The 13,582-nt window shown below is 37.6% G+C and overlaps 1 protein-coding gene across 1 annotated transcript in view; it reads left to right on the top strand.

Moving 5' to 3' along the window:
* LOC136247993 (uncharacterized) overlaps window positions 1–13,582 on the top strand; it is a 151,645-nt gene that overhangs the window by 59,002 nt on the left and 79,061 nt on the right. The gene's annotated exons all lie outside the window — the stretch shown is intronic.

Here is a 13,582-nt window from a genome sequence, read left to right as displayed (position 1 = left end):
CAATATTTGTTACTGGATTTGCAAAAAGGTACCTTTTCAACACATTTTACAGACGGGCAAACAAAACAATGTAACTTTTGACTCTGTATATTGATCAACTTGCTCTTAGTTTCAAAATATAACCAGGTACTTTAGCTGCTCTCATTGGAAATTTCAGGGAATTTTATGCAATGACCCAATAGTTATGAAGCTTCAAAGATCAAAAAACGGGTAAACTTTTGTGTGTGAAAAAAGGTACCTTTTTGTAAATCCGGTCACATTTATCAACACACTTTTGATGAATAGCAATGTAATGAGTGCTTAGTTCTTGTTTCTTTTCCAGATTTAAATGTAGGCCATCTTCATACTGCTTACTTGCCTGAATAAGCCTATGTATTGATGTTTGTGATAGTGAGGTATCTTGTAAACAGGAATAAAGTGCTAAAAAAGCACTTGCCTTCTTCAGTGACTATTGTGTAATATAACTATAACAATATCACACTAGCTGTAAGTCCGCATACCTTCCATTCATGTACACTACAGCACTACTGCTCCATTTCAATATCACTTAGCAACACTGACTCGTTATTCCAAATAATTCAAGCAAAATCTATCATTTTGGCTGATTTTATCCAAAACAATTAAATTTTATTATTAAGCAGCTGGGGATGTAAACATGGGTGTAGACAATTAATTAATACTCATAGATAACTGTTTCAATTACGTTAACAAATATTTTACTGAACATTTCTCAGTGAGTCTATATTCGTAAATAGATAAATGTAATGAAAATAGTAGAATTTCCTAAGACAATATCCTGATTTTCCCAATGCTGACAGAAGTCCAGCAGGTGGTTGTGAGTAGTCCATAGTATGGAGAAACATTATGTAACATAAAAAAATATAAACCATATTGCAAGGTTCAGCTAAAAATACCCTTTCTTCTGCTGGAGTAGTGCTTTTAATGTGTAATAATATTCTAATTAACGTTTGTGCTTAATTACTTAATTAACCCATTGCCAGCTGAATTCCTGGTGGATACTGGCCGAATCGCAACATATTACCCTTACCATATACACAGAAGTACTTAGTAACCATGCATCTAAATACTTGCTATGAAATAAGGAACTCGACTGTGTGTTTTTTTGTTTACATAATACTAACCATAATGAAGTTATTACTGGGCAAAATCTAAACTTTGGTAAAAACCAGCCCAAACAAACAATGGAATTCCAACTAACCATCTACAAATGTGCCTTACACTACACAGTAGAGTTGGGTGATACCAAAAGTTTCACAAGACGATTGTTAGTAATGAAAACATCACGATAACGATATGTATCATGATGGTATCTAAATGACAGATCAGTAGTTAGCTGCTTGTACAATTGAGAATTTTGTGAACAAACTTGCTAATTTATACATTGTTTACACCTAATAATTGCTCCTTTCTTGTGAAAAGGCAAGAATATGGTTCATAAATAGAACTACTTAGTAGTAGTGTTGTTCCAGTATACTTTTACTAATACCAAGAGTAAATAATGGAAGAGAGAGTATCCAACTGCCATATACTGCATCAAAAATGAGCTCGTCAAGTAGAGAAGCCATCCTGTAGTGCTTTCAAAGACAGTGTTGAATGAAGTAATAAACACCTGCTAGGTCAGTCTGTTTGTAGTGCCCAGGTATGATTTGAAGTCAAACAGTCTGAGCTAGAAGGTGTTTATTACTTCATTCAACACTTACTTTGATAGCACTACGGGATGGCTTCTCTACTTGATGTGCTCATTTTTGATGCAGTATATGGCAGTTGGATACTCTCTCTTCCATTATTTACTCTTGCTAATACTTGCTTTGGGAAAAGTATATATAGCCCTTTTTCTGTTAGTATTACTTACTAATACTATACCACATGTTGGATGATTTACTATAGATACTCAATACTTTGGTAAAGGGATGGTTAGATACTAAATTGCTTATAATTGCTTCATCAAGATTTAGTTAGTATTTCATAAGTGACTGATTCGTTTATTCAGTATTTCAGCTGAGTTCTTACATTATTTACAGCATATAACTTTAGAAGATTTCTTTTCAAAGCCACCACAAGTAGGCAAGCCTTAAAAGTGTTCTTTGTGCTTAGGCTCAAATAATCACTTTGCTCATGTTGTTTGGTCTATCATTAGTATAGAGTATAGCTTAGTTCACTTTGGTATCTGGAATTGTTGGAGTTCATTGTAACTTTTTGGAATTTGGGAGTTATTAAATAATCACATGCCAGTATAACCATTGAAGAGCATAGAATGGATCCATTAGATTACTGGGTTGGGAAACGGAGGCATTTTCCAGTATTAGCTCCTTAATGGCCTGATATTTTAGCAGTACCAGCCTCAACTGCCCCTATAGAACACATTTTTTTCAACTGGTGGGGATGCTACTAGTGGAAAGAAAAACAGAAATATTTAAACAGAAATATTTATTCAAAGAAATCTGTAGATTGCACCGGCAGATCCAGGCTAATTGTTACTAACTGGTTAGATATAATTATGTTATGTACTAACTACTTACTATAACTTTTGGTAACCTATACTTTACCAAATCAAGTTTGGTAGTAAATACTTTAAAATACTTACTTTTAAAATTTACATACCAAAAGTAATACTAGTACTTTACTATCATTGAAAGTCAAGGTTAAATACGTACTAATTTCAATACTATACTAACAGATTTCTTAATACTGGAACAACACTACTTAGTAGTCATTTAGAAGTATTACATCCATCACAATAGTGTAGAGGCTAAATATCATGATACGATTTGAAAATTAATTTCACGGTACTCTATATTTTTTTACTATTGCCCAGTTCTACTACACAGATGACCAGATTTGATAAAACCAGTCTACCACACACATCCAATTCATTGACCTTAAGTGCTTGTAATATGACCACTCAGTATGCTATTTATCTACAAGCACTTAAGGTCAATGAATTGGATGTGTGTGGTAGACTGGTTTTATCAAATCTGGTCATCTGTGTAGTAGAGCTGGGCAATAGTAAAAAAATATAGAGTACCGTGATATTAATTTTCAAATCGTATCATGATATCTACAATTTTCACGTAGGTCATTCATTGCATTAAACACAAACTGGTCATAATTTGAAAGTGATAGCATACTACTACATTGAGTTATGTTCCTTTAAAATCATTAATCTGGATGTGTGTGGAGACCAAAGCCGGTCACATTATTTTGATTATTAGAACTATTCTGTACAGTTTACTTACAGTACAATCCATGGTTTCTTCATGATTTGTTCCATTTATAGCACTATGCATGTATATACGTATCTACATCTGTGCACCATGTCACTTCTGGTATAATGTCGCCTCCATTGATGTATAGTAGTGTCTTCTTGATAATACAATAGATTTCAACTCAAAAAATGATTTAACTCGCCTATTTTAGTAACAAACACTTACCCGTGATTACATATGTAATAATTGCGCACTAGTCTGGGAAGGATCCGGTTCTCCCAGAAACGGGATGCCTATGGGCATTTCCACTAGTGTTGTTCCAGTTCCAGTAGTATATACTGGAACTAAAATAATTGCAGTTTCAGCTCCAATAATTTTGCTTTCCTTAAGACTCTAGAACTATAATTTTGCCTTCTTCAAAACTGGAACTAGAACTATAAAGAAATTTCATCAAATACTGGAACTAATACTGGAACTGGAATTGGTCATAACTATACAGTTTTTGCAATGAGATTTTATGCTCTTTACAAGACTAGACTTTTATCGGCTGACAAAAGCACACAATGTAGTATATGTGATCGGATTTGCAAAAAAGGTACCTTTTTTCACACACAAATTTTGAGCCACATTTTGAACTTTGAAACTTCATAACTTCTTTATCACGGCATATAACTGTCTGAAATTTTCCATGAGTAAAGCCACAGCATCTGGTCATAGTTTGATATATATCTGGTTATAGTTTTATCTAAACCAAAACAGCCAAGCTGTAAAAAAAGAGTGCGGCCCCCAAAATGGCCAGGGTGAAAAAAGATGTGAAGTCCAAGGTGGCGGCCAAGAAATGGCTGTGATGGTAGGTTAATAGCAAAGATTTTAATTACGACAATTCAGGTGAATTTGCATTACCTCCTCCACTAGGATTCAGCACCAAATTCACCTAAATTGTCGTAATTAAAATTTTTCCATTAACCTACCATCACAGCCATTTCTTGGCCGCCATCTTGGATTTCACATCATTTTCACCCTGGCCTTTTTGGAGGCTGCACTCTTTTTTTACAGCTTGGCTGTTTTTGATTAGATATCACTTCTTTTTGTATTGCAAGCCACAAAGCCAGCCATCAACTGGCTTTGGTGCTTCCTTTTAACTTGTTTTTTTTTCTTCACTTCAGGAATTGTGGAACAAAAGCCAGAAGCAATTGTGTGTATACCTTTTAGTCTGATTAAATATTTGTATATTTCACATTGAATGATATCACATGTAATAAGGTGATTTCTTACATAACTGAACTGTAGCTGAAACTCCCATTGTTTGTAGTTTGAACTCTTTTCAGGGTGACTTGTTTCTAGCTGAACTCTCTACATGGTAATCTGTTTCTAGCACATATTTCTACAAGGTGATTTGTTTGTAGCTGATCTCTCTACAGGGTGACTTGTTTCTAGCTGAACTCTCTACTGGGTGACTTGTTCCTAACTAATCTCTCTACATGGTGATTTGTTTCCAGCGCATATTTCTACTGGGTAATTTGTTTGTATCTGATCTCTCTATAGCGTAACTTGTTTGTAGCTGATCTCTCTACAGGGTGACTTGTTTTTAGCTGAACTCTCTACTGGGTGACTTGTTCCTAACTGATCTCTCTACATGGTGATTTGTTTCCAACACATATTTCTACTGGGTTATTTGTTTGTAGCTGATCTCTATACGGGTTACTTCTTTCTATCTGATCTCTCTTTAGAGTGACTGCTTTATTAGAGTATCTCGATCTCGCACTAAGTTGGATTCTGTGTTATAACTCTGTGGCTTTAAGTCTGATTCTTCCACATCATGGAAGAGCCTTTCTAAGGATCACTCCATCTGTACAGCAATTTTCAAAGTGTTACTCCAAATGGTTTTTCCGGTAGGCGTGGCAAGTGGTCGTTTTATTTTATTGGCTAATCTTGATTGCGTAATTGCTACACACTGTTGGTCTTTTTGCTGTATCTTCATGGTTTTACCTCGATTTCTTTCAAACCAAAAAGGTTTGAGGTTCAATAGTTAACTTATTTACCCACCAATTTTTAGCTTCTTCCCATAGGTGGTTTACCCTGTAGGTGTGACAACATATTGGTATTATTTATCGTTAACAATCGCTGATAACTCCTTGACTGTTTACTTTATTCCAGCCAAACTTTGTACCAAGATGTGCCTTTACACCCCCCCTTCTGTGTGCTAAATTTCAAGGCAATCAGATAATGCGTTCACGTTTTATGGCAGTTTTTGTAAGTGTGGAAAAAGAGGAAGAAAAAAACCAAGAAACTAAGCCAATTTTTGAAGTTGCATAACTCGGGAACCCTTGAAGCGATTTTGCTCAAATTTGGAATGTGGAATACTGAAGTTGGTGGCGTGTCCACAACAAAAATCGTCTTATTTCATCAATGCAGCACAGAGTTACAGAGGTGCGAAAATCATGTTTTCTTTCTTCCTGTCAATATACTCACGGGTGGTGTGCGCCAGCTTCTTTGGCCGCACGACACACCACCGTGTGTCTTGATAGTTTGATATAAAAATCAGCTTAATTGGTGCAAAGAGTCAAACGTTATAATGTTTCGTCTGCTGACATGTAAAATTTTGTGGAAAAGGCACCTTTTCACAAATCCAGTTACATAAAAGATAACTTCATCAAAGCCTGTATGTATTACAACCATCTAGCTCTGCATGTGCTAAAACACTGCTTGAAACAACTGATTAGTTATATTATTAGAAGAGAATGTCAAATGCAATGCTGGCTCAGTCACATTGCGATGTCTGGTTCAGTGTTTAATAATTAGCTACAAGTCTTTTAGTACCACCGTATATAGTGTTAGTGTTATACTTGTTTGCAGGTGTGATAATGCTGATAACTACAGTATTAGCTATTATACATACAAAAAACAATTAAAGCTGGCAAGACTAGCATATATAACTTAATAGTAAGTGTCCATAATTCATTATGGGCTTTTGGTAATACTTCAGTTAAAATAAGTGTTTTATAGAAATTTAAGAATAATTCTAAATGTCAAGGTTCCTGAACTGGAACTAGAACTGTAATTTTAAAGGCTGTGGTTCCAGAACTGGAACTATAGTTGTTCACATTCGCCTGAGCCCTTGTTTCTTGTTAATAACTCTTGTTACATGGGCCAGCTGCCCAAACATTTAGTAGCACTGTGAAGCCCTTTAAACGCCGGAACTGGTAATCAAAAACGTACTTTAATACAGGAGTTTGTAAAAGACGGAATAAGGAATAGCGGAATAACGGAATAATTCGCATCACAACGAACGGGCATTTATATGGTTTATGCAATGTTAGGGTGATTGTACTGTTACAGCTGTGAACTCATCCCTCGTAGATATCCTTACAATGTAGGGTGATTGCGTGTACTGTTACAGCTGTGAACTACACTGCTTCGTCACTCATAGATGTCCTAGCGAAATGATTACTATACACTCTTGCTACTACTGTATGTAGCTAAACTAGAATATACAGTAGTTAGCTATTAGTTTCGTTTTCGAGTCTTCATCCTTCCAGTGGAGGGATGAAACAAAACGACTGCCACGCCCCCTTTGCTCATGACGTTGGTACCATACTTAACATACAGTACCCGCTTACGAAGTGCAAAATTACATTTGATTATAGCTCTTACTAGCTACTACTGTATGTAAAGTATGGTACCAATGTCGCAAGCAAAAGGGGGTGTGACAGCCGTTTCGTTTCATCCCTCCACTGGAAGGATGAAGACTTAAAACGAAACTAATAGCTAACTACTGTATATTCTAGCTGTGCTAGCGCAATGATACTTAGCTACATACAGTAGTAGTAGTAAGAGCATATAGTATTCACTTCGCTAGGACGGCTATGAGCAACGAAGCAGTGTAGTTCACAACTGTAACAGTACACGCAATCGCCCTAACATTGCAAGGATATCTACGACGGATGAGTTCACAGCTGTAACAGTACAATCACCCTAACATTGCATAAGAAGCCATATTGATATAAAACGTCCATTCGTTGTGACTCGAGTTATTCCGCTATTCCGTTATTCCTTAGTTCCGCCTTTTACAAACTCCCAATATCTAGCTGGTACAGGAACAACATTAATGTCCACTAGTGCATATCACTATTAAATGTACTAAACAGTTTGTAGCAAAGATTAATTTTATTCCCTGCATGATTTATAATACCATGCTGCCACATGGCGGCTACAGGGGTTAATAAGAAAGTTATGATAATCAGTGAGGTTGAGGAATGTTTGCACATCTAGAGTTAGAGTAGTACAGTTGACATCTGTACATTTATTAATGCTTTACAGCACAAGTGCTGAAGGTCTGTAGGATACCTGGTCCTACAGCCTGCTCAAAGACTTTAGCTACATAAGGTGTGTTTGAAAAGTTGGAGAAAGGAGAATAAAATCCATGACTGGACCTGACTCGAACCTGCAGCCATCCGATTTACGCTCGAACGCTTACATGAGTCTACCGGGTGGTCAGGATGTTTTCTCCTTGTTATTTTCATGTAATTATATCCATAGGAATTATAGAGAGTAACTCATTATCTCTAAGTACCCCAAGTAGAACCAAATGGACACTAGTTTATTTATTAATGTCTTTGATCAGGCTGTAGGACCAGGTGTCCTACAGACCTTCAGCACTTGTGCTGTAAAACATTAATAAATTAAAATTTAAAAAAGCACATCTTATCAACTATATAATGAGGATTCACTGATAAAATGTTATGAGGGGCAATAAGTAGTTTTTACATGTAAGACTATGCATGGCTTGCATATAATAACATGGAGAAAAGTAGAATTAGTAAGCTAAAGTACTGTGTTGGCGATTTTTGTGTTTGGTAACATTCCACTCACTTTAATGAGGATACAGCATTCTCCTATGGATGAGTGTCCCAATTATGAATAAGCACGGTTACATATATTAGACATTGTTGACTACTCTATTAGTTTAGTTTAAACCTCTCTTTATTTATTAACATGATTCAAAGTCAATCCAATCATCACTGTATATGACATATGTGACCGAATTTTGGAAAACCGTCGACATACGCACAACAGTACTTTTGTAATAAAATGCATTTAAAAACTATGGGTAAAAAACGCAAGCTCCAGAAAAAAATTACGCAAGTTTATTATCGCCTCGATGGTGGGTGAATTAAGCCGCCAATGGATAAATCCTGGGAATCATCGTGTTCGCCTTTCCATAGGGAGTACAAAAATCTTTGTTTCATCTCCATACACAAAACGATTCCAAAGTTACAGACGTTTGTTTACGTTGCTGTGACGAAAGAATTTACCAACGATCGTTTTTCAGTGAATTTTCCTTCTTTCTCGAACAAACAATCGTGCCTGGGGAAATAAACTATACCTTGGTGGATGCATAAATTCATGGCGAACACAATGAGCCGAGATTCAATTCTATACGTCGTTGTATCAGTACGTTATGATAGTTTATGTAAGCGCCTGTAGATCCTTTTCTCGATAGCTTCTGTACATATCAAATTATTTGCTCGTCTGACTGTCTAGTGCTGCATTTCCAACGCTGCTTAACTTAGGAAGCTGAAACTTGGCTAGTCCATTCCTTTGTTCCTGTAGAAAATAAAGAACAAACAAAATGCATTTTGAAAATTGTGCGGATATCGACGGTTTTCTAAAATTAGGTCACATATGGTTCTTTTTCACTCCCTGTGTAAAACTATGTCACTGTGTTGCTTTCAACACCTGCTTTGGAAGAAAATGAGTTTTGTTTAGAATGGTGTGTCCTAGTCAGGAACAAGGGAATCCCTTGGACAATATATATATATATATATATATATATATATATACATTATCAGTGGATTTGGAAGCACTTAAATAAGTTTGTGGAATCTAAATATGCTGCTCAAGGAAAGCGTTGATAGGAAAAATTAGTGCCTTAGTATCGTTGCATTGCATGAAGAATGACGAAGACCAGCCAGATTAAAGGTAGAAGGCACTGAGGGCACACACTCATTGGAACCCCAAACGGCACATCCCACTTATGAGTTTGTTATTACGGCATTAACATGCTGATTGGTGTGGAAACACCCTGGGGCAGTGTGCACTCGGCATACTCGAGCAGTGCACACTCCCAGGTGCAATCACCACTCACCATGTATTTAGTATGTGTGCATACAAAATAAACACGACTATATGTTTTCCTAGCTATACACACCACCCTTCCACCGCACCTAGCTCTATCGCCTACTTTTTCCTAGTTCTAACCACAATAACATTTTCCACAAAGCCATAATAACGTGTACGCAACAACACCAAACAAACACTCATGCAAATAATTATCTACCACATAGCATTGCACCATTGCCATAAATATACATAACAGCACGAAACACAAATAACATTCATACAGATATCTATACACAAGTGCTTTGGGGAAAGGGCAACTGAGGAAATTGTTGGAGTAGGGTGTAATAACTTTTGCACAAGCCACGCAGACAAGCATTGTGGATATGGCATAACTGGATTTACAGTTGTCCACGAAGGAAATATGTCTTCCAATTAGTACAAGATTGCAGCAACGCATCGTATATGCATAGCAACACAACGTGATAGCAGCAACCAATGAATAATCATATAAGTTAAATTTAGTGTAATGGGTTTGGTTTGGCCATGCACAGATAATTAGCACTTCATCCACCCAATTTCTCCCCAAACTTCTTCAGTTCCCTATCACCCTGTTATAGCAACACTGTACCAATGGGCAAATACCTATAAAACACGCATGGTGAAACCACGCGCATCAGGAACATGCAACAGTCATAAGTAATGACGCTTGCTGCTGCAGAATGCAATTCATGTGAAATGAAAGTAGCCCTCAGCTCAAACACATATCGTGCCATAAAATGCACTGCGAAGGCCACAATCAACAAAAGCAAATCGGCAACACAAAGAGCAGAAAGCCAAGTGGTCCGCCCGGCCCTGAAACACAGCTGTCGACCACATGCTTGCAGCACACAGGAAGCCGCAAACAATATATTTATATGTGGGAACAAACTGCAGTAAATTTATCGCTATCGCAACAATTGACAAAATACAATGGGATTACGTTGCCTGGTAGGATGTAGCAAAACACAAGCAAACAGCCGGAGACCCCACAAGCAGGACCAAATATTGATGTCCTAATGATGTAATTCGTAGCCTTGTATGTATGGAAGTGAGCAGATCATACTCATACTGCTAAATGCAGAACACCACGTATGCCAATGCAAATGCAGCAACATGCATGCTAACACAGCACGACAGCCCACACGTAACAACACGCATGCAATGACACACCCGCTGCAACATGCATGCAACAATACACCCGCAATGCCACGCATGCAACGACATGCCTGCATCAACAGTACCGGAAGAAGCTACACGCACCATAGCTCACAAAAAAAAGAAAATTTTACACATAATTTAATGAGCGAAATCGACGGGTACTGACCTGGTGCATCATGCTGATAGACACTCGGAGAAGAGGTACAAATGAACCACACATGCAAAGACAGCATCAATCAGTTGTGTGTTTAGTGAAAATGAGAAAATTCAACACGGACAATCCAAAGCACCACGTAACTGACCTACGTAACTGCACCGTGGAGTCCACATAGTGATGCAAGTAAATGTATGTACAATTAACAAATATTTACTGTGAGTATGTGCAATTAATAAATGTTTTCCCAATGCAATAGTACTATACTGCCTAAACATGAATCAAGTAAACCATGCCTCGTGAATGCATGGTTTATCTGCATTAGAAGAAGGATTAACGATGCTCTTGCAAACATCTCTCATGCATTATTGAGGATAAATGACTGAGAGATATTGATTAGTTTACCCTAATGTAATTCAACTGTTCCATCAAAAGCATCCCGATCTCTTAAACTTGATAAATATCAGGGAATAAGTGTAGTGAGACACCGATGCTAGCAGGAATGACAGGGAACCTAAAAGCATATCCTGATGGTCCGTAAGTATCCCTTAGGACAGCTGCTGTAGGGTATAATCAGCCTTCATCAGTCACAAGGGCAGACAGGACTGACAACAGGCTGCTGTAACTGTTAGCATTCATGGCAGAGAGACAACAGGTTTTCCGGTTGTAATTGCATATTGAAATATTTAACAATACTACATGATATCCTGTGATCACGCAGGCTGTATGCTGAAATGTATGAAGAATGTGTGAAGAATGTGTGCTATGATGTACAAAAGTTGGGAACTGAGGGCATTGAATGGCATAGCGGTTACACATAAGGAAGTTGAATGCACAAGCTATCAAGTTTTTGTATCTTGTAAAACACCAAATACTTGCTATCACAGATAAAGCTAAATATGTAATAACAATGGTAATAGTGTACGTATAAGCGAAGCGGCAAGCAGCAGCCATAATATCTTGTGATTATAACATTCCTTCAATATCACGCATGCAATAACATGCATGCAAATATCACGCATGCAATAACACGCTTACAAATAACACGCATGCAATAACACGCATGCAAATAACACGCATGCATGCAATAACATGCATGTAATAACATGCATGCAATAACATGCATGCAATAACACACATGCAAATAATACGCATGCAATAACACGCATGCAAATAATACGCATGCAAATAACACGCATGCAAATAACACGCATGTAAATGACACGCATGCAAATAACATGCATGCAATAACACGCATGCATGCAATAACATGCATGTAATAACACACATGCAATAACACGCATGCAAATAACACGCATGCAATAACACACATGCAAATAATACGCATGCAAATAACACGCATGCAAATAACACGCATGTAAATGACACGCATGCAAATAACATGCATGCAATAACACGCATGCAAATAACACGCATGCAAATAACATGCATGCAATAACATGCATGCAAATATCACGTGTGCAAATAACATGAATGCAATAACACATGCAAATGTCATGCATGCAAATAACACACATGCAATAACACGCATGCAATAACACGCATGCAATAACACGCATGCAAATAACACGCATGCAATAACACGCATGCAAATAACACACATGCAATAACACGCATGCAATAACACACATGCAATAACACGCATGCAATAACACGCATGCAATAACACGCATGCAATAACACGCATGCAAATAACACGCATGCAAATAACAGCATGCAAATAACACGCATGCAATAACACACATGCAATAACGCGCATGCAAATAACACGCATGCAATAACACACATGCAAATAACACGTATGCAATAACACGCATGCAAATAACACGCATGCAATAACACGCATGCAAATAACACACATGCAATGACACGCACGCAAATGACACACATACAATCACACGCATGCAATGACACGCATGCAATGACACGCATGCAAATGACACGCATGCAATAACACGCATGCAATAACACGCGTGCAAATAACACGCATGCAAATATCATGCTGAATAAGCCATAAAGCAAATACAAGCTGCCTAGCTTTCGGTATTCATCGAAGCCACTGTTTAGTATTAAAGTGCCGGATAACACCATCCCTAACCCTCAGTAACCAACCCTACAATGAGGTAGCAACAGTCCATGCATTAGTGTTGGTCAGTCACAACATTGGTCACAAAACCGTGAGATGGAAAATTAAGAAATGTTCAGACCATGATGAACATAGCCGTATGCCTGGCTGTAGATAAGCCTGGCTGTAGATAAGCCTGGCTGTAGATAAGCCTGGCTGTACAAAAGCCTGGCTGTAGGATTGTGGAAGATAACGATAGTCTATATCTTCAAATTTACTATGAATGGTATGCTGAACTGCACATCTACAACCAGTGTAGATGAATACTAATATGTAGATATGGGAGGCTTTTGTTCGTTAAATGTGTGGGCGGCCGAGGAACGGCCTTATTTTTTGAGCAGAGGTAAGACAACTCTGCACTACGCTACAATAAAGCTAAATTTGCTGACCAGTGTAGATAAATACCAATAGGTACAATTGTATGCATATGAGAGGCTTTTGCTTGTTAAACGCTAATTATATGCGTGGGCGGCCGACGAAAGGCCTATTTTTCCAACAGAGGTAAAACAGCTCTGCACTATGCTACAATAATGCTAAATTTGCTGAAAACATTGAAAACCCTCAGCCACAACAATATGTTGTGTCAAACTAGACGACAGCTCGTTTTCGATTACGCAATACTGATGATAGTTTAATACTTCGTAACCGCAACAGCACGTGGCAATTATATAAAAGTTTTGTAATGGAACGGACTCACCGGGAATCATCAACGGTAGCCATCGCCTAACTGAGAAA

The sequence above is a fragment of the Dysidea avara genome, chromosome 2 (genome assembly GCF_963678975.1).
Source record: "Dysidea avara chromosome 2, odDysAvar1.4, whole genome shotgun sequence".
Lineage (NCBI taxonomy): Eukaryota > Metazoa > Porifera > Demospongiae > Dictyoceratida > Dysideidae > Dysidea > Dysidea avara.
This window is presented reverse-complemented; position numbering and strand designations above follow the sequence as displayed.